Consider the following 26,210-nt stretch of genomic DNA (forward strand, 5'->3'; position numbering starts at 1 on the left):
CAGGTCTTTGTCACGGATCTTTCAAGGATTATTAATACTGCTTTTTAAAAAATCTTAGAGTTCTCCCAATACATGTCCCTTGGAACCGTGATTAGATTCCTGCTTCTTATCCGGGGTGTAACCATCTAAGTCCCAGGATAACTTGTTGCCTCTTGTTGAAAGGATGGGGAGGCAGGGGTTGCTGCTGCCACCAGGATGCAGGAAACCAACAGATGCGACGTGCAGGCTATTCTGTGGTTAGAGAACCAGGGACAGCAATAATTACCAGAAAAAAAAAATAATATTTTCACTGACAGTTGAGGGCAGTTAGTTTCCCAGGGAGAAGCGCCGGTGTCAGAGGTCTTTACACAGGGAGCCTTTGTCATTTTATGGACACTCATCTGTCAACTGTCAGCATGTTTCAAAGGGGCTCCGGCCATAATGTTTTCCTCTGCACCTTTCCCATCACGGTGGCCCAAATTTCCCTGACTAACCATCCGTCTTCCTATTTGCCTAGTCTGGTCACTTACAATGAGCGGGGATGTAGTGGTGATTCTGCAGCTGCAAAGAGTGAGGAAGAGGGGCGGGTGGCCTGCAGGGAAGGGCTGCACCGAGGGGAGGCTTGAAGAATTCGCTTAGCATCTCTATGGAAGCACTTCTGCCCAGGGAGGAGTTTTTTTGTCTAGACTGTTGTTCCTGAGGAGAAAAGGGTTGAGCCAAGTGTGAGGTTGGCAGGACAGAGCAGGGATGTAACAAGGCGCAGTAAATCAGAACACCCACACGCCCACCCCCAGGGTTCTTACAGCCCCACCCAAGTGACAATGTCATTCTCCAAAGTTCCAGGGCAAAATTCTTTTTAATTAAACTTTTAATTTTGTTTTTGGAGTGTAGCTATTAACAATGTTCTGATTGCTTCAGAAGGACAGCAAAGGGACTCAGCCTAACATATATAGGTATCCATCAATCAGTCCCCCAAACTCGCCTCCCATCCAGGCTGCCACTGATTAGAGTTCCCTACGCTATACAGTGAGCTTCCCAGGTGGTGCTAACGGTAAAGAACCCACTCACCAAAGCAAGAGACAGATGAGACACCAGTTCAGTCCCTGAGTTGGGAAGATCCCCTGGAAGATGGCATGGCAACCCATTCCAGTATCTGTGCCTGAAGAATCTCACGGACTGAGGAGCCTGGTGGGCTACAGTCTAGGGAGTTGCACAGAATGACATGACTGAAGCAACTTAGCACGTGCTATGCAGTAGGTCCTTGTTAGTTGCGCTCAGTTGTATTCAACTCTTTGTGACCCCCTAGACTGTAGCCCACCAGGCTCCTCGGTCCATGGAATTTTTCTGGTAAGAATACTGGAACAGGTTACCATTTCCTGCTCCAGGGGATCTACCTGACCCAGGGATTGAACCCACGTCTCGTGCATCTCTTGCATGGGCAGATGGATTCTTTACTACTAGCACTATGTGGGAAGCCATAATGTCCTTGTTGGTTTTCCATTTTAAATATAGCAGTCTCTACATGTTGATCCCAAACTCTCCAGGGCTAAATTAAGTGTAATTGTCTGATATGTGATAGTAGGTGAAGTCAACTATGAGGATTGTGTCCAAGTTCTATTTGTTCTCTGGCCATGGAAATTTCACAAATATTAGGATGGCCAAAAAATTCACTCAGGTTTTTACATACCATCTCATGGAAAAATCCAAATGAACTTTTGGGCCAACCCAATATTTTTGACAGCTAAAACCTCAATGAGCTAGGAACATCAGTAGGCTCAAATTCTGGCTTTTCCACATGCCTTGAGGTACCTTAAGCTAGTCAGTTCTACTTTCTGAGCTTTCATTTCCCCTGCTGTAAAGTGGGCTTTATTAAATATCTCTGTTGTGCTTGGTTGTGGATTAAATGAGATAGACCGAAGAGAGAGCCTCTCAAACCTTGTAACTGTCCTGACTGTTCTTGAGTTCTCACTATATATCTCATCCTTGCTCAGTGTCACTTCCCTTGGACTTGACTTCCAATTTCCCCTGTTTTTTTTTTTTTTTTTTTTTTTCATTCTGTTCTCACCTAACACGGCAGGCGGGGGGTACTGGCAGTTACTTGTAGGTCCAGCTCTGCAGCCTCAGCAGTTCTCCTCCATGAGACAGGACAGACAACTGGCTGCTGCTGCCGCTAAGTCGCTTCAGTCATGTCTGACTCTATGCAACCCCATAGATGGCAGCCCACCAGGCTCCCCCGTCCCTGGGATTCTCCAGGCAAGAACACTGGAGTGGGTTGCCATTTCCTTCTCCAATGCATGAAAGTGAAAATTGAAAGTGAACTCGCTCAGCCATGTCCGACTCTTAGCAACCCCATGGACTGCAGCCTACCAGGCTCCTTTGTCCATGGGAGTCTCCAGGCAAGAGTACTGGAGTGGGGTGCCATTGCCTTCTCCAGACAACTGGCAAGGCCATACAATTCTCACATTATTTACCCTATGAATTATGTTCTTGGGCTTGTTTTCTGTTTAAGAGGATATTTTTGTACTGATTTTTGAGGAATTTTTATATGATAAAATTATCAGAGTTTTATTTATCATATGTGTTATTATTCCTTTCTCCCAGATTTTCCCATTTACCATATGATTTAGTGTTTTTATAACATAAAATTTTAAATTTGAAATGTGTGTGCATGCTCCAATTCTTTGAGACCTCATGAACTGTAGCCCATCAGACTCCACTGTCTATGGAGTTTTCCAGGCAAGAATACTGAAGTGGGTAGCCAGTTTCTACTGCAAGGGATCTTCCCACCAAGGGATCAAACCCACACCTGCTGTTTCTCCTGCTCTGGCAAATGGATTCTTTACCACTGTGCCACCTGGGAATCAGAAATTCCATACCGCGTGTATCAGTTTTTGCCTTGTCAGTTTCTTCTCTTATATGTCATTTGTCATCCCAAGATTTAATAAGTCTTGGCTTTTGATAAGCATGAAACATGCTGCAGTGTGTTTTGTGAAATCAAAAAACCAGACACTTGCTTTCCTGTCCCCAATGTTTGGGTTAAGTGTACAAGGCTGAATGAAGCTTGGTCACCTGACCTCTCCCATCCAGGATCCAGAGTTAAGGTGGTAAAGACAGGAACAGCTCCAAATCCACTTCACTGGTTGTGGCTCTAGCACTTGGGTCCAGAGGTGTCAGTGGGCATTCAGTATTTAGGGTCAGCAGCTACAGGCCGCCCAGGTCAGTTCTGTGACCAGGTCATGATTAGCATAGACAATGCTCTTGTGCAAATTAGAGAAAGACATCCCTCCAAGCAGACACAGGCCCTTGGATGCACAGGTTGGTAAATTGATGGAGATTTTGTGTGTAGACATAAAGCATCTGCTTCTCTGGGTTGATACAGCACACACCAGGAAACAAGCTGCCTTCTAATCTCTGTGAAGACTCCTGACAACTGACTCTCATGAAGACTCTGTTCTGTGATATACTGAGAATGGGAACCCAGTGGCCTGAAATGGTGCTAGACCCTACCAGGTCCTTTAAACCATGTTGGAAAATCTGACTGGGGGCCCTAGAGACCAGAGACTACTAGCAGCTAGAAAAATGAGCAGTTTTCAGGAGATAAAAAATTGTAGGATCACAAACTAGGTGTGGTCTTAATTCATAACTGGCCTCATTGCCTAATTTTACTAGCAAATGGGCTAAAAATCAACTCCTCCAAATCCAAAGCCATTTTTGTTGGCAAACTCACCTCACCTTCAATCTGATCATGCTTTGTAGCAACTCACTTCATTTAGCAAAGTGAGGCAAACTTACGTTGCTCATTTTGTGGAAGGCACAAGTAGTTATTCAAAAGTGAAACAGAAATTGCAGGTGGGGCTTCCCTGGTGACTCAGTGGTAAAGAATTCGCCTCCAATACAGGAAGCACAGGTTAGATCCCTTGTCTGGGAAGATCCCACATACCAGGGAGCAATTAGGCCCTTGCCCCACAACTGTTAAGCCTGTGTTTCAGAGCCCGGGATTTGCAACTACTGAAGCCTGGTGCCCTAGAGCCTGTGCTCCACATCAAGAGAAGCCGCCACGATGAGAAGCTCAAGCACCGCAACTGCAGAGTAGCTCCCACTCACCGCAACTAGGGAAGAGCCCACGCAGCAACAAGGACCCACCACAGCTATGAATAATAGCCATAAATGACATCTTTTTAAAGAAGAAACTGTGGGTAGCATAAGGAGTGCTTCCAGAAGATTTCTAATGATCAATGTAGAAAAATCTGTTATGTAAATTGGCCAAATAAAATTTTCACTACCCACCCTTGATGGCAGAGGACATGGATGTCTTTGTTAGTAGTTCTGTATATTCAGGTAGATTTAAAAAAATACTTCTTGAAGAGAATCTTGGCCCTGCCTTGGGTTCTGTCTACTCATCTTCATGGGGTGGTAAGATGGCTTCTACCCAAGGCTGCTCAGCTTTTATTCCTCTTCCCCAGCATAGCTGGCTCTTAATGCAGTCACCTCTATACTTAACTTGTCCATAAAATTACTGCACTCTGAGGACTTGTTAGGAAATATATCCTCAAAATCACTGCCCATCAATAGCTATTTAAGTTTCTCGAAGGCGAAAATGTCGGTCCTGTTGATTTGAACTCCAAGATATTCAAACTCATCTTGTCTTCGTTTCTGTCATCATGACTCTGTAATCTTAGCCATGGCATCTTTCACATGACTGAAAGCCTTCTAATTCCTCTCTCCACAGACACTCCTACCCTGACGTTTCCAATCTCCACATCTCACTCTGAGCAATTTTTAAAAATACAAATATGTTTGAACCACCCCCAGTTGAAATGCCTTCAACAGCTTCCCTCTCTTCTTACATTAAAGTCTAAATCCTTATCTCATTCTGCAAGGTGCACCCTGGTCCGACCTCTGTCTCTCCAGTCTGGTCTCAGAACACTGCCCTCTGGCCTGCAGCCACAGTCGCCTCTCTCTTTCTCTTTCCCTTCAAGCGTAGACAAATACTTCTCCTTCCTTGTATGTGGTGTTTGCTCTGCTGGTACTTTTATACCCCTTCTCCCTCCACTCCCATAATCCTATTGTCCCCCTTTAAACCACAGCCTCCTAGGCTTTCCAGGTGGCATGGTGGTAAAGAATCCACCTGCTAATGTAGGAGATGCAAGAGATGGGGGTTCACTCTCTGGGTTGGGAAGATTCCCTGGAGGAGGAAAGGGCAGCTCACTCCAGTATTCTTGCCTGGAAAATTCCACAAATAAAGGAGCCTGGTGGGCTACAGTCTATTGGGGTAGCAAAAAGTTGGACATGACTGAGAGATTGAGCTCACACACACACACCCACCCCACAAACTCCACCCATGGCTGCATAAATCTGATTCACCTTGTCTCATTAACTGTCACTGACTTTCCAGATGCTTCCATTAGTCAACTTATAGCTATAATTATATTTCCTGTTTTTGAGATTATTTGATAAACATGTCATCTTCCTCTCCAGATAAAAATGGATACTAAGATGGTAAATACTTTAAGGACTCTATGCCCTGAACTTAGCCCTGTGCTTTGCATAACATAAGTATTTAACTAACGTGAAGGAAGAACACTGCATTGCCACAAGGATATGCAGTTCTTTCATTTTTGGAGATGTTTCAGAATCAGAATCTATCCTTGGATAAAGTCAATAGAAGAGATATGTATACCTGGATCCTAGATGGTTAGGGCCTCATCATCCCTAACCATCATATTATTAAAATAAATGTGGATTTATATATATATATATATATATTTTTTTTTTTTTTTGGCTGCATTACATGGCAAGTGGGTCCGTGCCCCCTTGCAGTGGAAGTATGGAGTTTCAGATGCTGGACTGCCAGGAATATCCCCTTTATTCAGTCATTAGAAATTATTTATATAGACTATTCTGTCATGTCAAAGCTTTTATGATATGATTTAAATTAAACCACAGAACTAAGTTCAATAAACTCTCAATGTTATTAAAAATATTGAAAAAGCTGGAAGGAAATAAACAAGAACATTGACAATAGTTGTCCCTGCTTCTAGTAATTTTCTATACTCTCCAATTTTTACAACTGGATAGGTATCATTCGTCTATAGTGGGGGTATTATGAGAGATAATATGGAAAAAGTATTTACTGTAAAGTAAACTAAGGACATTATCCATTCTATAAGACTCATAGCACATGTATCTCTCTGAAGTAGCCATGCTTCTTTGGAGCTACTGGTTGGTTTTATCTTATAAATACTATAGAAAACATAATTATTGGTATTCCCACTGGCTATCTATTTACATATGTTAGTGTATATGCTAATGGGAATTTGTGGTATGACTCAGGGAACCAAAACCGGGGCTCTGTGGGAATGGGCAGGAGGTGGGAGGGAGATTCAAGAAGGAGGGGACATGTACACCTATGGTTAATTCATGTTGATGTATGACAGAAATCAAACCAATATTGTAAAGCCATCATCAATCAATTAAAAATAAATAAATATTTTTTAAATGTTTAAAAAAGTCTGAAAAAAATAGACAAAATGGTGGCCCACTCTTGACAAACGTACTCGATTTCATGACAAACTTTCCCTATACTAAATGTATTACCAGTACCATCTTTCTTTCTCACACTTTTAATTTTTGCCTCAACATTCTCAGCTCATGTGAATTTACTTGTGTTACCATATGCATCTCCATAAGCCATCTTAAGTCCTTCCTGGAAGAAGGTGGGCTATAAATAAACAAATAAGAACTGCATAATATATGATTCTGGGCAACGCTTCATGCGCTTCCCAGGAGGTACCAAAACAATTGTGAAAATAAGGCCAACGAGTTATTTTCAGTTCTTTAGTCCCAGAGAACTGCTTAGGGCTTGCAGAAACTGTTCCCTAGGTGGAGTCAAGTTGCTTCTTTAGTAATTCCATTCATAAATACACATTGGCTGTCTAGTAGAACTTGAAATCTTGATAATCAAAAGCTTATTGTATTTTGAGATGCTTGAAAAGGAAATGGAAGCTAATACCAAGGGAGAATAGAATAAAGTTAACTGTTTTCCTTCCAAACCAGCAGGAGGTCATCTAAAGTATAATGTAATGCACAACTTTTAACTGTATGAACTTTTTTGCTTTTCTTCTTCTTCTTTTTTATTGATTTATTTTTTTTGCATTTACAGTAGTAAGCTTACTCTAGCATATGTAATTAACTTGTCATCTATAGAAGAAGCAAAAAATTATATATATCCAGGGGCTGTACTGGTGCTTTTAGTAGAATGATAGGCCTCTTTGGCATTGTAAGTATCCTTTTATTCTTTCTTTTTTTTGGATACCTTATTTTATTTTGCTTTATTTTTAAAATATTTTTTTGACCATGTCATGCAGCACGCAGTTTTTAGTTCCCTAACCAGGGATCAAACCTTTGTTTCCTGCAGCAGAAGCATAGAGTCTTACCCACTGGACCACCAGGAAGTCCCTGTAAGCTTCTTACTTGAATCAGAAGTTATTAGAAATAACTTATCAGATATCAGAAATTTAAAAAATTAGGAACTTAATATATTACACCTATGCCCGTTTTTATTCCCTCAGTCCTCACCACAGCCAATATATGATTGTGAAATAGAAGCAAAATGACAGCAGTGAAAAATGGCTTTGTAGAAAAAGAGAGAATGGAAAACACAAATCACAGGCCCATGTGACCGTGGAGTCCCTCTGGTGAGAATCATCAAGAAAGTTCACCTGAATGCCTTTCCTTGGGTCAGAGGAAAGCTCTCCTCTGACCTTTGTCCTTTATAGTCCCAGGTTCTGCACTCTGGACTTCACTTCCATTTTATTTCATGACCTCATCTGAGGTGGGCCCTGGAGCTATGCCTTTCCTGGGGGGTTTAACAGTTATTATATCCCAATTCCTGCTAGCACAGGTTTTAGAGCTCAGGGATTATTTTAGGAACTGGAGAGTCTTTTGCAGACCAAGTTTGTGGTTTCTTGGGTCATATTATCTCATCAGAAACTTATGAGGCTTCTGATCTCTTTGGGCCCAATCTGTTCCATGTGTAGGTAATTCTGGCCAAAGATCTGGTCTTGGTACAAGTTTTAAGTATAAAAGCTCTTGACGTTTACTTTCCTCTGTGGTTACTCCTTTCTCCTTCACCTAAGGAGTGGTTACCTTGTAGCATCTGAAGACAAACTTCCTGAACTGACATGTGCCTCAGAGATGTTTCCTATTGTCTTGTCGAGAACACTTACTAGAAGGTTCTTGAAACCCTTGCCAGGGTGGAGTCCTAACTGTGGTTAGGCAGCCCTTGGTTTTTACCAATCCATGTAGGATACAAATGCAATTAGATTTTCATCCCTTGGAGAACTCCAAATTACTGGGCACTTGGTAATTCACAGGCCACAAGCCAAGAATGTTTCTTTCTACTTCTCTCTGCAGGAGTTAGTTCTGGCCCAAGTTTATCTTCCTCCTCTGAGACTTTGCTGAAAGTGGCATGAAGCTGCAGCATACACCAGTATCCCGACCTTTCCCTAAAGCACCAATCTGCACATAGTTTGTTGCTGGAAGCGATTTAGCCAACTGTTTTTCAAATTTCACTCAACTGTCTACTACCCTACCAAATCCCCTAAGCCAATAGCTCATTTTGGTTATATTTACTTACAATATCCTACTTTTTACATGGGCTTCCCAGGTGATTCAGTAGTAAAGGATGGGCCTACCAACGCAGGAGATGCAGGTTCTATCCCTGGGTTGGGAAGATCCCCTGGAGAAGGGAATAGCAACCTACTCCAGTATTCTTAACTGGAGAATTCCATGCACAGAGGAGACTGGCAGGCTATAGTTCATGGGATTGCAAACAGTCAGACACAGCTGAGCAACTAAGCATGCACACACACACTTCTACATACCAAATTCTGAATCAGTTAGGATTAGGTTTAGTTGAGAGTGACAGAAATCCTCAAATCGCCATGTTGTAAGTAATATGTTGTGGTTTTCACACGTGTCAACAATATCTGAGAGTAAGTGGTCCAGGCTATCCTCATGGTTCTGTTCTAAGTCCTTTGAACAGAGCTTTGCAACCAACTACTATGTTCTTTCCAGGCTGTTGTCCTTCTTTCATGGCCCAAGACAGACTACCTGGCATCAAAATTGACAGTCCAAGCAGCTGCCACTTCCAACAAAGTCCCATGGGGAGGGCAGAGAGGAAATAAAGATATATCACATCTCCAAAATTACACAGACCACTCAAATGGCTACACTCAGGAGGAAGTGTAGTCTTTAAATGGGGTAGCCATGTACTTGGCTAAAAATCAGAGGTTCTATTATGATAGAAAAAGATGAACCTGAGATTGGAAGACAATAAGAGTAATTAATTGCTCACAACTGAATGGACTGGAGACTAAAAAGGATCAAACACTGAGAAAGCACCAGACTTGGAGGCAGGGCTCTGGAACAACACCCTCCATCCCAGCGACAGAGGCTGGAGGGGAGGGAGCCAGCTGTAGCGGTGTCCAAGCAGTTGTACCCGAGACTCAGGAATTAGAGAACAAAAGACTTGTCTGGCTGGATGTGCCATCTAGTGGGGACAGGTTTCAGAGACTCAATAGAAATCCTGATGAGGTTCAATAAATTGTTAACTAATTTTGATGAACCCTGTGGAAATGAAAGATCTTTTTTAAGTGAAGGAAAAGTGATTTTTATAAAATTATTTAATTAATTATTTGGTTTTGACTGTGCTGGATTTGCACGGACTTTTTCTCTAGTTGTGGCAAGCAGGGGATACTTTCTAGCTGTTGCACGCAGGCTTCTCATTGCAGTGCCTTCTCTTGTTGCAGAGGGCAGGTGTTAGATGCATGGGTTTCGGTAGTTGCAGTGTGTAAACTCAGTAGCTGTGGCCCCCGGCTCTAGGGCATACACTCAGTCACTGTGACAGGAGCCCCACAGCAAATGGGATCTTCCCAGATCAGGGATCAAACCTGTGTCTCCTGCATTGGCAGGCAGATTCTTACCACAGAGCTACCAGGGAAACCCAAAAGATGCTGTTTGGAAAAGTCTATTAAGAAGCTCTAAACAGCCTGGGTGGAGAAGGCGATGGCACCCCACTCCAGTACTCTTGCCTGGAAAATCCCATGGACGGAGGAGCCTGGTGGGCCACAGTCCATGGGGTCACTAAGAGTCAGACATGACTAAGCGACTTCACTTTCACTTTTCACTTTCATGCATTGGAGAAGGAAATGGCAACCCACTCCAGTGTTCTTGCCTGGAGAATCCCAGGGATGGAGCCTGGTGGGCTGCCGTCTATTGGGTCACACAGAGTTGGGCACTACTGACGTGAGTTAACAGCAAACAGCCTGGGAGACAGTGGTGTTTCTTTCAGTGGAAAGTTGCCTTTGGAAGAGAATGGAAGATTTAGGAATACTAAAATGGAGTGGGGGAGTGTTTTCTTTCAAAATAAAAATTATAGGTTGGAGGGGAAAAGTGTGCTGACCTGGTCAAGAGGTTAAACTAAACTTGAGAATAAAGATTAAATGAAACTGAAATTCCAGACAGAAGACAACAGATTGGACCAGAAGGAGGATAACTGGAGAAGAATATAGAAGAAAATATTAAGGAACAAACTTGATGAGAGTCTTCATGTTTTCAGATATATAGTATATATCTACCACGTGGATGAATATATTTTATACAAATACTTAGACACTAACTTAATATTTTGACTTAAATTGTATATGCAATCTTTTTTAATGTGTTATGAGTCACATAATATAAAATATACTATTTTAACCATATTTAACCACACAGCTCAGTGGAACTAAAAGCATTCACACTGCTGTGCAGCTGGCACCATCATCCTTTTCCCAAATTTTTCACCTTCCTAAACTGAAACTCTGTCCCCATTAAACACTAACTCCCCATCTCTCCTCTACCAACCCCACCATCCCTTGGTCCCTGGCATCTACACTATTTACAGTAGCCAAGATATGGACACAACTTATGTTCCATCAGCAGAGGAATGGATAAAGATGTGTGTGTGATCTTATAAGCATTTTTACAGCCTGGAGGATTTGGAATAATGACATATCATATCATTGGAAAGGTTTTTTTTTTTTTTTTTTAAGAAACTGATCTGATAGAGGTAATGGGGAATAACTGTATATGATGATAAAGGTGAGATGAAAACTACAAATCTGAGATCAAAAGCTCTATGTAAATCTCTCTAAGAAGCAGAAGAAGAAACAGAAGGAGGCTGATGAAGTGGGAAACAGGGAAATGGCTCCCAAGCTTTATTAGACTTCAGGGAACTTAGAAAATCACCAATTTCAAGGCCTCACCCACCTGCTAGATTACAACACTGTACCCCAGCCTCAGGGATATGTATTTATAACTTAAACAACCACCCTGGAACTCTTCATTCTGGAACTGGCATTCGGGAACTCCTGCTACAGACATTCAGTGAGAGGGGTGTGAAGATGACACTTTCTGAAAGCAGATCACAAAACTGACACAGAGCGAAAGTCTAGCAGTGCTGGGAGCAGCTACCCACTGTCATCACCTGCGTGTTTCATTCTGATGAAGCAGAACCCTTCATCAGATGCTTTCTGGATTGACCTTGAGAACTGATGAGACTGCCACCCCCTTGAATATCGAGGAAGAGACAAGGAAAATGTATAGCTGGACCTATGTTTAAAGAACAAGCAGAACTAGATGGCAGTGGGAAAGAGCTAAGAACCCCTGAGACACTCACAGACCTACAGCTGCAGAACCCTCCCACTCACAGGCCTCAAGAAAGAAGTGGAGGAGTAAATTACCCAAGCAACAAGGAGAAAGAGACCCATAGAGCCAAAACGTTACGAGGAGTGAGGGCCTTCCAGCTAAGTCATTGCCAGTCCCTGAGGCCTCACAGGAAGGTGCTGTAAGCATAATACTCAGACCCCACCTTCCTGCCTCCTTCCAGTCTCCTACCTGGGCTCGTATCATTGGCTGGGCTTCCCAGGTGGCAGCGGCAATCCACCTGCCAGTGCAAGAGACGCAAGAGATGCAGGTTTGATCCCTGGATCAGGTCGATACCCTGGCATAGGAACTGGAAACCCACTCCAGTATTCTTGCCTGAAAAATTCCATGGACAGAGGAGTCTGGCAACTACAGTCCATGGAGTCACAAAGGGTCAGACATAACTGAGCGACTGAGTGTGCGTGTGTGCACACATGCACACACAGAAGTTAGGGGACTCAGGAGTCTGGGATGTGATCCATTCAGCTTAACGTCTAGAAAGAAGAGTAAGGTGAGAGTGGACCTGTAGGGACGCATGAAGATTGCAGGGGTGCTGAATGAGCAGAAACTAAGTCAGCCCCAATACTGTGAATTTGTGCGCCCAGTCTTTATATCATAATTGAGTATATCCCCTACTCTCCAACCTACTCCCCGCCACCAAAATCTCTTACAGAAGGCTTATGGACATTTCTAAAGATGGAGCTGGTCTGGGTCAAAACAGAACACACTATAAAAAGAAGATGGATATGTGCATCGTTTGTTTCAGTGGTTTCTCTAACCAGTTGGTGCTGTTTTGGCTAACAGGTCACACTGAATGTCCTCTGGATGGGATTAGGCGACTCTTCATCTCAGAATAAGCAATGGCTAGGATGGATGGAGGGTACAGGAGTCTAGATTATGCTCCTTTACTCAGCTGAAGTTCATCCTTTCTTTTGACATTCAGGCATCAATCTCAAGCAGAATAGAGCAGAAAGAGTCTATTTCAGTTTTATTTGCTGGTGTTTTCTAAAAACCATGTCTGTAGCTGTCATGCTGAGATAAAATTGGTTTGGCAAAAGAGATAGGGAGTCAGGTCTAGCTCTGGAAAGAGCAGAGGTGTACTGGCAGCCTGAGGATTAATAAGATCTAAAAACTAGGCAAAGGGGCTTCATGGAGATCACCCAAAAGTAAGGACTGTAAGAGGTTTAGAGGGATAGTGTAATCTATCTCTCTTGCTTTTGGTAGAAGTCATCGTGACTGTCCTGGTCTTGAACTAAATATCCACAATTTCCAGATGATGTAGCCAGCAGAATCAGATGGTGACATGGGAGGACAAGTATCAGAGATCTTTAAGTGGCATTTCTTTGAGGATTAACAAATCCTGTCTTCTCAAATTCACCAGTACTATTTATTTGAACTTACCATAGTGCTGGATACATAGTAAGAAATCAATGAGTTCTTTTCTGTTGTTTGATTAAAATTTGCCAATAGGTAAACACAAACCTGTGTCAATATTTACTCAACCAATATTATATATTAATTTCTACAAATATATATTAATTACTGTGACAGGCCAAGCACTAGAAATAAAGTAATGAAAAAAATAAACATGGTTTCTTCTCTCAAGGGGCTTATCTAATAGAGGAACCTGGAGATAATAAAATAATCATATATTCATACAAATAAATATGTAATTACAAACTGTAAGTTATGAAATAAAATAACTAAAAAAGTAAGTGATTTTAACAGGAGGATGTAATCTGGTGTAGGCTTCAAGAAAATTTTTTCCAAAGAAGTGATGTTGGAGCTGAGATATGAAGTTAAGAAGAAACCAACTCCTTTAAAGGAGTATTCAAAAAACTTCCTGTCCCACCAATAAAATCAGGAAAGATAAATATCCTGAGATGCAAAGAAACAAGGTGCTTTCTGGGAGCTGAAGAGCTCAAAAAACAAGGATAAATGAGAGATGAGGCCAGAGAGCTGGACAGTGGCCAGGGCATGCAGCACCATGGGGGTCATACTATTTAAGAGTAGTTGAAAGTCATGACCAGGAGAGGATCATGGTCTAAGCTGTTTTTAAAAACATCAGTTTGAAAAAATGATGGAGGATGGCACAAGAGAGTAAGAAAGAGATGATCATTTGTACAGGCATGACAGTGGCTAAAATGGAAGAAAGTAAAGGGATTGAAAAATACTTAGAAATCTACATTAATAGAACTTGGTGATGTATCCAATGTGTGTGTGCTTGATGGTGTGGGTGATAATAGAGAGAACTGTCAAAGACAACAGTCCTGGTTCCCTGCTTTTGGAGCCCGATGAATAGCAGTGTGATTTCTTGAGAGAGCACAACCGGAGGACCATATTTAGAGGAAATAACCATGACTTAAGTTTTTGGTATTTTGATTCTGAGATGTCTTGGATACATCCAAGTGGAGATGCTGAGGATGCAGTTGGGAGCTCAATGGAAAGGACTGGTTAGATGTGGAAGAACTCTAAGTTGGATTACCCAACATCCAACTCTTCTCTTTTGCTGAACTCTACTACACCAGCTAGATAAGCAACACTGTGTTTCCTTCTCTCTTTTGCATATAGGGATGATCATGTGACAAAGATCTAGTCAATGTGACATGAGCTTGAGTTTATTAAGGCGCCATCAGGGAAGTTCTTTTCTGATATAGATTCAATCTTGTCTCTACCTTATTCTGTCTTTTTGAATATGGATATAATGGCTGGAGCTTCAGCAGCCATATTGCTGCCATAGATAAAAGGCAAGAGGATCACAAAGACTTTAGCTGTAATGTCCCAAATAACTGAAACATGCCCACAAAAAGTTACCTCCATACTTTATTAAACAAACACTAACTGCATTCATTTCAGTTACTCTTTTTCTTGTTAGCACTAGAAAAATCCATTTGTAACTGACATGTAGTTAAAAAAATTGACAGTCATCAGCACATGGATGATAACTGGAGCCAAAGGGCTCAGCATAGATCTGAGGAGCCTCATCCATTAAAGACTGGGTAAAGAATAATAACCATGAACATGAGACTGAGAAAAAGTATCCAAAAATGTAGGAAGAAAACTGGGAGAGTGTATAAAACAAAGACACTGATGGAAGAGGGTATTACAGAAAGGAATGAAAGGAATGAATGCTGCTGTTAGCTGACTCCTAAAATATCTACTGGATTGAATGACATGAAGGCCAGTGGTGACTGTGATGAGAGCCATCACAGTGGAGTCAGTGGAGTAGGTTATATGGAAAGAATAGGCTGATAAGTAAGAAATAAGACATAAAAGCAACTCTTTTGAGAGTCTGGGTTGGAAAAGAAGAACAGAAGGTGGCAGGGCAAAGTTTGATGGAGAAGTTCTGTTTTGTTTTTCAAATGGGAGAGACTGGAAGAAGTCTAAATGTATGCGTGTGGGATCATCCAGAACAGATAAAGAAACAGAAAGAGAAAATGCCTACTGGTAATATGAGATTCCCAAGGAGATGAGGGCAACTAAGGACCACAGCACAGGCAAAGGGATTGGTCTTAAAAATGTCAAAAATATAGAACCAGAGAGTCAGATGAAAGCTGACTAATGAAATATCCTAACATAGCCAAGCTTTTAGGAGACAGTCACTGTTGCTTTCTAGATGTGCTGATTATATAATTTGTAATACTGACAAAGGGACCTCCATAGAAATGTAGAGACCCCATACTTATTCTGGGATATTGCAGGAAAAAGACAACAAACCTGTTCAGCAGCTGCCCCACAGGATAATTTTTTATTATGTGATGAATATATCATACCAAAGGGTTTAGCTCTTAATCTTACCTTGGTGAATATATCATATTCTAGAACACAGTATGGAATTTATGTAGGTATATGATATCAAGAATCTAACCCCCAGTCTTAAGTTGGTGAGTGCAGTTAGACAATTTTACATGTCAACTTGCCCTGGCTAAAGTCCTCAGTCATTCAATCAAACACTAATCTGGGAGTTGATGTGAAGATATTTTAGGGATATGATTAAAGTGAAGGGGATTTGGTGGTGTTGTTCAGTCACTAAGTCATGCATGACTCTTTGCAACCCCATGGCCTGCAGTACACCAGGCTTTCCTATCCTTCACTGTCTCCTGAAGTTTGCTCAAACTCATGTCCATTGAGTCAGTGATGCCATCCAACCATCTCATTCTCTGTTGCCCCCTTCTCCTCCTGTCCTCAATCTTTCCCAGCATCAAGGTCTTTTCCAATGAGTCACTTCTTTGCATCAAGTAACCTAAGTTTTGAGCTTCAGCTTCAGCATCAGTCCTTCCAAATATTTGGGGTTGATTTCCTTTAGGATTGACTGGTTTGATCTTCTTGCAGTCCAAGGGACTCTCAAGAGTCTTCTCTAGCACCAGGACATCTATACTACGTAATAATTGTCTTTTTTTTTTCCAGTACGCTTGATCTTGGAGCCCTGTTGTGGCTTAGTCACCAAATTGTGTACAATTCTTTGGCAATATGGGATTCCCCAGGCAAGAATACAGGAGTGGGTTGCCATTTCCTTCTCCAGGGATCTTCCCGATCCACTAAGTGAACCCACAGCTCCTGCTGTGTCTCCTGCTGCATTTCCTGCATTGCAGACAGGCTCTTTACTGCTGAGCCACCTGGGAAGCCCCAAAGGGGATTAGTTTAGATAATCCAGTGGGCCTACGGAGAAGGCAATGGCACCCCACTCCGGTACTCTTGCCTGGAAAATCCCATGGATGGAGGAGCCTGGAAGGCTGCAGTCCATGGGGTCACTGAGGGTTGGACACGACTGAGCGACTTCACTTTCACTTTTCACTTTCATGCGTTGGAGAAGGAAATGGCAACCCACTCCAGTGTTCTTGCCTGGAGAATCCCAGGGATGGGGGAGCCTGTTGGGCTGCCGTCTATGGGGTGGCACAGAGTCGGACACGACTGAAGCGACTTAGCAGTGGCAGTAGCAGTGGGCCTAATCTAAATAGTAGAAGACCATAAGAACCGAGTTAAAGCTTTCCTGGATAAAGAAGAAATTCTGTCTGTGGACAGCGGCTTCAGCCCACATCCAAGATTTCTGAACTGCCCTTCCTGATAGCTTCCTATAGATAAGGACTTGTGCAGCCAGAGAACATCTGTGTATACCAGTTCTTTGTAATAAATTTCTTAATAGAGATCTCCTTCTTTCTGGCCTATATTCCTTTGGTTGAAGCCTGACTGAAACAGTAGGCATATCACAGTGTAGGATCTAGCCTTCAGTATTGCAGACTGCTGGTTTATCAAAAATATCAAGGATGGGCTTGACTTCAATGGCAGAAAGCTAAAATAGTTAACTAAAGAGCCAGAAATTAGGTTACAAGTGCCAGAAATACTTCAAGTCCACACGACTGGCACGTTCTCTCCCTCATGCCATCACCATAGGCACATGGTCAGACCTATGGAGTCAGATGAGAAAGTAGGAACAGTTGAATACTGAACTGCACCGGGCTGAGAAAACCTTATGTATCCAACCTTCCATAGAGGTCCTGTCTTGCCAGATGAGCTAGAAATACTTAAAATCCCTTTGCTAAAGCTCTTTCTCTGGGAACTGTTAGGACAGCCATTATAAATATTTACTTCCTTGACTTCCCGTTTTTTGAATTTACATGGCTAAACAGCCCCTTTATAGACGTGCTTCTTTGCATATGTTAACACTGATATGTCCAATCAGTTGCCCGGGTGACCTTGGTGTCTTTCTACCTCCTTCCAATGGTCCTTGCACTTGTCTTCTCAGATCCCACTATGTGTTGACATTACCAGCTGACTCACAGAGGGCAATGGTTTTCCCCATTTAATGAAAGCCCATCAAAGGCTTTTGTGAAATTAATACTGCCATCCTGGACAGAAGGGTTGGGGCAGTGTGGGGAAAATATACTTTCATGGTCCAGAAAGTGGCAGAATAGATTTGTGAGTCTCAGATTGGCCTGGCATTAAGATTCTGGAAACAGTTATTTAGAGTCCATCATACAACATATACCTTCTACTCGTAATTTCCCCTTCAGAATCTGTGTTTACAACATGCCAGTCTCTTTGCTAAAGGCTTTGCATACATTAATTTCTATAATTCTTATTAAAAATGTATAAACACCTTGAGATGGTGATATTACTATCTTCATACTATGGATGGAAAATCAAGGCTCTGAACTTAAGCAAGTATCCAACATCACACAACTAGTAAGATGTGGGGCTGGGGTCTGGGCCCAGGCCTGCCTGACCCCAAATCTTGTGTCCTTCACCACAATTCTGTATACAGAGCCTTGATTCTCCATATGTTCTTTTAACAATGAGATATATCTACTAAAAGGCAATGTGGAATCAGAAAATTATTTTTAACTCCAAGGCAGATTTCCTGCTGGAGTCCTTTCAAATCTGATATGCTTAAATCAATTTTTTATTTCTGGTCTCTCATTTCATTCACTACAAGATTGTATGATTGTATGATGTTAAATCTAATTTTTTATTTATTATTGTTTATATCAGTCCTTTCTAATTTCTCATCCTCCACTTCCCCCATATTGCTTATTCACTATCACACAAATTCAAAAGAAAGTAAGTGATGTTTTGAGTTTCAAATCATGCATCAGGATGATAAATGTTTTAATTTTTAGAAAAAAATTATGATTTTGTCAGTTGTTATTTTATGCTAAGAAATCACTTTATAATTATATAGCATATTATAAAGTGTATTTATTCTATTCAAAGAACACTTACATACATTCTTTTGTATTTTAGTTTTTGTAATAGATTTAGGAACTCAGTAAGCTAGATCTTGTTATTTTCATCTTGCAGACCAAGAAACTGAAACATAAAATTTAGATAACTTACGCATTTCTGGTGAAATAGGTTAGATGTAAATAGATTTACCTAGTATTGCCTACGAGGGCTAATTCCCTGAACTCATAGAATTGAATTCATGGAAACTTATTAGAGAAATCAAGTCATTTAATGCAATCACACAATGGAAATAACAAACAAGTAAAATGAGTGTGAACAGCCCCTGAAAGAAAAATGTTAAGTCTGTAATTAGAGAAATCTGATCTTGGTTAAACCAGATTATATTGGCCCCAAACTGCTGTAATTAAATCACATCATTTGACCTTAATTCTTGGATTTTTCTGCATACTTTGTGAGGGTAGATATAAATGGAAAACTAAACTTTGTATCCATATGTTTTTCAAAAAGTAGCCAGAAAGTGTCACCAGGTAAAGACATATTCTAAAAATTCCCTGTAGGTTGCATTTCATTCTTCATTCTTCCCTTTCCCTTCCTGCCTAATGAAGCTCCAACACACGACACACACTCACACACACACACACACATCTGCATTCTCCATAAATAACTCAGCTGTGATACAAGCACTAAAGGAGATTAGAGTAGCTCATTGACTTCCTTGGGTGTGCTCTCCTCTCCTCTTGCCATTGAGTTTCTTTGCTGATGAAAAGAAAAGACATTTGTTTTTCTTCAACCGCTGCTACCAAGAGCTTTTACTTTAAAACATCACCAAGGACACCGAGGGTTTAGGACAATTATGTATAGTCAAGCACCACCTGCACAACTTCAGATTTTAAAATAGCACCTTCTGTTCAATTTCTAACTACGATGCAGTACTAACGTGGACACTTCTGAACCTGTGCTGGACTTCTTGGCCCATTTAGGCATATATGTGGGCGCATCCTTGAGCAGGAACGTGTCTTTGTGCACTTGTGCTCATCGGCTTCCTTAATACTGTGTGCAGATGGCATTATAGGGGTTTCACAGCTACTTAAACTTAAGGCGACCCACTCTCCTAAGGCTACTTTGATAACAAATTCCTAAGCTTTCTGATTTTTGAAATTAAAAAAAAAGAGAGGCAGAAGCAGACGTCCAAAAAGATGAAGAAAGAAAGAAAAGAAAGGAGTCATGAAAGGGAAATCGCCATTGCTTCAATGTGATCCGGATATCCAACCTTTTTTTTTTTTTTTTTAAAAAAAAAAAAAAAAAAGGCCGTTCAAACCCCAAACCCAACAACCAAGAAAAACTCCAAGAAAACAATAGATATTTTCAGCTGAAAGTGTTCCAGGTCCCTCTGACAAAGAGCCTCCCGAGGATTACAATGCAGTCAATGTTGCTTTAATTAAATTTAATGCTGTGTGAAATGCACTCCAAGAAACTTTGATGAATGACTGGGGCAATTCACGGAGCTCACTAAAGGGCATCCAGCCCTTGCCGGGGTGTCAAGCCACGATGAATTGGTTAGTACAGGCATGTTTATAGACTGCCTCGGGAACCTTGTATCTGTGTGGTAATGTCAGAGATAATGTTATGATTCGCTGGACCTGAGGGGGCTTTGATGACACGGTTAATGAGATGTCCCAGAGAGCATCCCAGCAGGCTGTGCTTAGACCTCCCACATCAAACGAGGCAGCCTTGCCCCTCCAGAGCCGCTGCCCTCCAAATCCCTCAGCTGGCCTTTTCTTCCCTTAGGGTCTTTTCCCCCACTCTTTTCTTTCGTTCTTTTTTTTCACTTCTTAGTCAACATTCACTTTGTCTGGCTGTTGAAATTCAAAAGTTGTTAGTTTTTAATTTGGCTTCTTGTTGACCTGACAGTGAACAAAAGATTTTTCTGGAATTGTGTGGAAGGGAAAAAAAAAAAGATCCCGGGGAAAGGATAAAGAAAGAAGCAAAAAGGACTCTTGGCCGAGGGAGGTAACACACAAAAATCACTCCGCTTAAAAAATCTTTTTCCTCCTGTGGACTTTGTTGGTCAAATTTTGTCATATGGTCAGAGGCTGTGATAGGCAAATTGAAATTTCATTTGCTTTCTTCAAATCTAAAAAAAAATCAGACACAATTTGATAAAAACTGAAAATGTGTTAGCCAAAGCAAACACATAAGCAAAGAATTTTTGTATGATTATAAGGGACACAGTTGTATTTTGTAACAATTTTTCTCCTTATTATAGTCTGTGAGTGGAACAAAAGTCCTTCTGGGAATTGAAGAAAGTAATGGTAGCTGGTAAATAAACATGCTTAGAATATATCCATCTCTGCAAAAAGTCCCCAGACAGGAAGTGACCAGACAGTATTACCTCATTAAAGAGGATATGTATAGAAGGGGTAACAGAACTATATCAAATAACCTTTCCTGAGAAAGAAAATTGTTTTGTTTATTTTATACTTTAAAGACATTCTAAAATACTTGCCTGTCTATATGTAGCCAAATATTTCCTCCTTGGGGAGAAAGCAGTTTTTATTAATATTTTTTCATAGAACAAAGGAGAATTATGACTCTCACCTTTACAGTTTATAAATATACTTGCTATGATCCTTTTCTTTTATTTCTACAGAAATCATTTCATAGAAAAAACAACAAATTTCTTTTTTCTTATTCTTAATTTCTTTATAATTACTATTGAAATATTCTTAATTCTTCATTGCTAAAGGGTGAGTGAACTATCTAGGTAGAAAGCCTCTATGGTAAGTGACATTTATTTTAAAATATACTTGCTTTTGCCTAATAGCACTATAATGAGGTTGAAATTAGATCACAAAGACAGAAGTGCCACACGTGATTTGCTGGGTTGTTTCTCAAAAAGAACAGAAAAGCAGCAAGAAGCTAATCTATTTTAAAATAAGTCTAGCTCCAAGATGGTGTGACGAAGCAATCTTTGTACTCATTAAGGATCAATTAGTGTTTCCACTAACTGGACTCTTTCCCACAGTTATAAAGGACAGAAGATCTCAGACAGCTGGATGAGAAATGTACACCTCTGCTGTATGTTCTGAAGTGTAACTTTCTAGGTAAGATGGTATTGTCTATCACAACAAAGTTGAAGTATGGGTTAAAAAAAAGAGCAAACCATAACTAATTGATGGTTGTTTTAGTAAAGAAAATAATTTCAGAAATATTAAATTTTCCTTAAAAGGGAGAGGGAAAAATTAAATTTAAGGGTCATTTCCCCTTCCAGGGGATCTTCCTGACCCAGGGCTAGAACCCACATTTCCTTCGTCTCCTGCATTGCAGATGGATTCTTTACCACTGAGCCACTGAGGACACACATCAAAAGAATAAGATATTTAATAGAAGAGCTGGAGGTAAAGATGATGCTTGCCTAACATAAAGAGCAGCTTATTAGAAGGTGTCTGTGAAGTGTGTTTGCTTATTATATATCTATGTCAGGCTCAAGTCCCAGACATGAGACAAACTATTAACACCAGTGTGTTTAAACTTAGCACAGAGTATCAGACAGTAATCACTCAGGACTCCTTCTATTGCAAATGACAGGAAGTCCAACTCAACTTGGTTTAAACAAACTTTTTTAAAAGGAAACATATTGGCTTCTATTAGTGAAAAGTCTAAGGAGAGAGACGGGCCTCCCTCGTGGCGCTAGGGGTAAAAAACTTGTCTGCCAGTTCAGGAGATGCAGGTTCAATCCCTGGGTTGGGAAGATCCCCTGAAGAAGGGCATGGCAACCCACTCCAGTATTCTTGCCTGGAGAATCACCATGGACAGAGGAGCCTTGTGCGCTGCAGTCCATGGGGACCTAAGGAGTTGGACACAACTGAACCAACATAGCACGCACACACGCTTGGGAAAGATATGCCTTCGGGAAGGGCTGCATTCAGATTTCAGAACTTGCTTTCCCCTGCTGTACTCTCTATACCATATTGATTTCATTTTAAGTTCCATATCATTGTGAGGTAGCTGCAGTGTTCTTTGCCTCACATTTTTTCAGGTTCAAGTCAAATGAGTCGGTCAGACCTGAGAGCCTCTCTGACTTCATGGAAGAGCAAGTGACCACATTCACTTCTTCCTGCCAAATTCCCTTCTCCTTGTCCCCAGGCTGTTCTTTATTCAATCTTTATCCTAAGACTTTGCTACCATGCTACCAGGGCAGGAGCTTTGAGCCAGGTCGGAAAATGAGGTTACTGATGAAATCTAATGACTTCAAAGTTAAAAAACTAACAATAAAAGGTGACTCTACTTGACATTTTTTCTAGAAGTACAAAACTCCTAATGTCTAAAATTCAATGTTTATTTTCACATAATTAGTTACCTGTTTTCAATATTTGGTTTAAATTGTTTTTTGAGCTAAGTTTTAATGACAATAATTACCATGGTATGTGTGTGTGTGTGTGTGTGTGATATGATGTGTGATATGTAATATAGCTGACTTGTGAATAACATAAGGGTTAGGGGTGCTGACCATTCCCGCCCCCATGCAGTTGAAAATCCATGTTCTGCTATCTCTGTTTCAAAAACAAAGAAACTGATAAATGACTCACCCAAGGGCAGGAAGACAAAACAGTTCGGATAGAAAGACTCAAACCATAATTCTTTTGATTCCATATCCTGTGATCTCTAGTCAAACATAAACTTTTCCCCATACTTACTGATCTGTAAAATAAAAATACAGGTGCCATACTTATTGAAGAAAACTATATGTAAGTGGACCTGGACTGTTTAAACCTACATCATTCAAGGGTCAACTATATTATATATATTGAATGATGTAGGTTTAAACTGTATATATATATATACACATATATATATATATTACAGCTGTATATATACAGTTTAAACCATGTATATGTATATATACACACACACGCATATATATATAAGTGAAGTGAAAGTTGCTCAGTTGTGTCCAGCTGTTTGTGATCCCATGGATTGTAGCCTGCCAGGCTCCTTTGTCCATGCAATTCTCCAGGCAAGAATACTGGAGTGGGTAGTTGTTCGTTTCTCCAGGGGATCTTCCCAACCCAGGGATCGAACCCATGGCTCCCACATTGCAGGCAGATTCTTTACCATCTGAGGCACCAGGGAAACCCAAAAATACTGGAGTGGGTAGCCTATCCCTCCTCCAGCAGATCTTCCCCACCCAGGAATCGAACCGGGGTCTCCTGCATTGCAGGTGGATTCTTTACCAGCTGAGCTACCAGGGAAGTCCATATATATATATATAAACATTTACTTAATATAACATATTTATATGAAAGCTTATTTAGATTTTATTCATTATATCAATCATTTATCTATCCAGTGTTCACAACACGCCCATCATGTACCAGACATACAGCAGTGAACAAAGGCAGGTCGATACCCTTCTGTCATGGAGTTTACATTCCAGTGAGTTGAAAGCAAACCATTTCTTGACTATACTTTGAGCATGATGTCTGTTAGAAAAGAGGAGCCCATTATCCACCCATTATCCACTCAACCTTGGTTTAGTGTTACAACCTGCAGCAACGTGATTGGGATCACAGGGGCCAGAGTCAGTGGCTGTAGATGGTGTCACTTGGACAGTGACAAGAGGGATGTTGTGATTTGGCCTGTGTGTTTCTCATCAGCATTACTTTGCGCTTTGAATCAAATCTTGACATGGATTGTCGGCCTCCTTTCAACATCAAAAAGGTAATGTATGCTTCAGTTTTATTGAAACCTGGGCTGTTGGGCAGGTAAATGATTACTACCTTTGGCTAGAGGGTAACTGAGTGACAATGAGTGACAGTGAAATTGCCTCCCGCTGGACTGTATATTGCACAGAAAGCCATGGAGTTTTCCGCCACCTCTCTCTCTCTCTCATATGCATCCATATTTGTACACACGTGCTGTCCCTTTGTGCCTTCTTCCAGCATTTTTTAATGGGATGACTTGGAACTTCAAGCAAAAATGGCTTATAGAGTCCATCCCTGGCAGTGCTTTTCTCTTAAATTTAAGTGATTACTAGAATTTCCTTATTGGACTTTCTTTTAGTTTACATATGTTTAAAAAAAAAAAACATAGGTTTTTTTAAATGCTTTTATTTTATATGAGGGTATAGTTGATTAACAATATAGTGGTAGATTCAGGTGTATGGCAAAGTGATTTGGTTATACATGTACACGTATCTATTCCTTTTCAAGTCCTTTTCCCAATACTGAGCAGAGTTCCCTGTGTCATACAGTAAGGCCTTGTTCGTTATCCATTTTAAATCTAGAGGTGTGTAAATGTCAATCCCACTTTCAACCATTTTACCCATGGCCTTGAAATCTGCCAAGTCACCTTGATATTTCTAACTCAAGATTACATACTGCTATAGTTTTGATCACTTCATTCCCCTGATAAAAATAAATAAAACTCTTCAAAATCTTCCTGTGATCTCATAGACTCCTTGCTGCTGCTGCTGCTGCTAAGTCACTTCAGTCGTGTCCAACTCTGTGCGACCCCATAGATGGCAGCCCATGAGGCTCCCCCGTCCCTGGGATTCTCCAGGCAAGAACACTGGAGTGGGTTGCCATTTCCTTCTCCAATGCATGAAAGTGAAAAGTGAAAGGGAAGTTGCTCAGTCATGTCTGACTCTTAGCAACCCCATGGACTATGGCCCACCAGGCTCCTCCGTCCATGGGATTTTCCAGGCAAGAGTGCTGGAGTGGGGTGCCATTGCCTTCTCCGCATAGACTCCTTAGAAGATGTTAAAGACTATCTACAGTCAGAATGCAGTCTTCTCTTCTAGTGAAATCTCCCTGCTTCCCCGAGTCCTGTGTGGCAGTTAGTCATGCATCTCTGCTGTTGCTCACACTATTATTGCCAACAGGAAGCCCCTTCTTTGATTGTCATCTGCCAGAATGACCCAGCTATGGCCATCTTATGTCTGGCCTTAAGCCTCTCAAATAGACACAAAACCAATCATCTTATTTGATTCAGTCTGTTAATACACTTCATTTTCCCTTAAAATTGTTCTCTTCAAACAAAAGCTCTTACTTGTATTTTTATTCTTTTAATAATATGGCATTTTTAAAGTTTACTTTTTCCTATTTTATTTATTTATTTATTTATTTATTTATTTTTTCCATGCTTCAAAGCATGTATGACCTTAGTTCCCAGACAAGCGATGGAATCTGAACCCACTGTGGTGGAAGCTTGAAGTCTTAACCACTGGACCTCTAGGGGAAGTCCCCTCAAACCTTGACTTTAACAATATATGCTGAAGAGGATGTGGAGAGAAGGGAACCCTCCTACACTGTTGGTGGGTGGGAATATAAAGTGATCTAGCCATTATGGGGAATGGTATGGAGATTTCTTAGAAAACTGATAATAAATCTACCATATGACTCAGCAACCCCACCACTGGGCATATACCCTGAGAAAACTAATCAAAAAAGATACATGTACCCTAATGTTCATAGCAGCACTATTTTCAACAGCCAGGACATGGAAGCAACCTAGATGTCCAATGACAGATGAATGGATGAAAAAGTAGTGGTACAAATATACAAAGGAATATTACTCTGGGTGAACCCAGAGCCTGTTATACCGAGTGAAGTAAGTCAGAAAGAGAAAAACAAGTGTAGTATATTAACACACATATATATAGAATCCAGAAAAATCACATTGATGAATCTATTTGCAAGGAAGGGATGGAGACTCAGATGTAGAGAATGGATTTGAGGAAACAGAAGGGAAGGAAGAGACTGGGACAAATGGAGAAAAGTCGCATCAGTTGTAAGATG

General features: G+C 40.9%; 1 long non-coding RNA gene across 1 annotated transcript in view; it reads right to left on the minus strand.

The window, feature by feature from the left end:
• Window positions 1-6,287: 6,287 nt before the first annotated feature.
• LOC120861528 overlaps window positions 6,288-26,210 on the minus strand; it is a 279,664-nt gene continuing 259,741 nt past the window's right edge. The window contains exon 4 of the long non-coding RNA XR_005720560.1: window positions 6,288-6,328. This is a non-coding gene — a long non-coding RNA (uncharacterized LOC120861528). The remainder of the gene's footprint in view (window positions 6,329-26,210) is intronic.

This window comes from Oryx dammah, unplaced genomic scaffold, assembly GCF_014754425.2.
Source record: "Oryx dammah isolate SB20612 unplaced genomic scaffold, SCBI_Odam_1.1 HiC_scaffold_3, whole genome shotgun sequence".
NCBI classification, from domain to species: Eukaryota; Metazoa; Chordata; class Mammalia; order Artiodactyla; family Bovidae; genus Oryx; species Oryx dammah.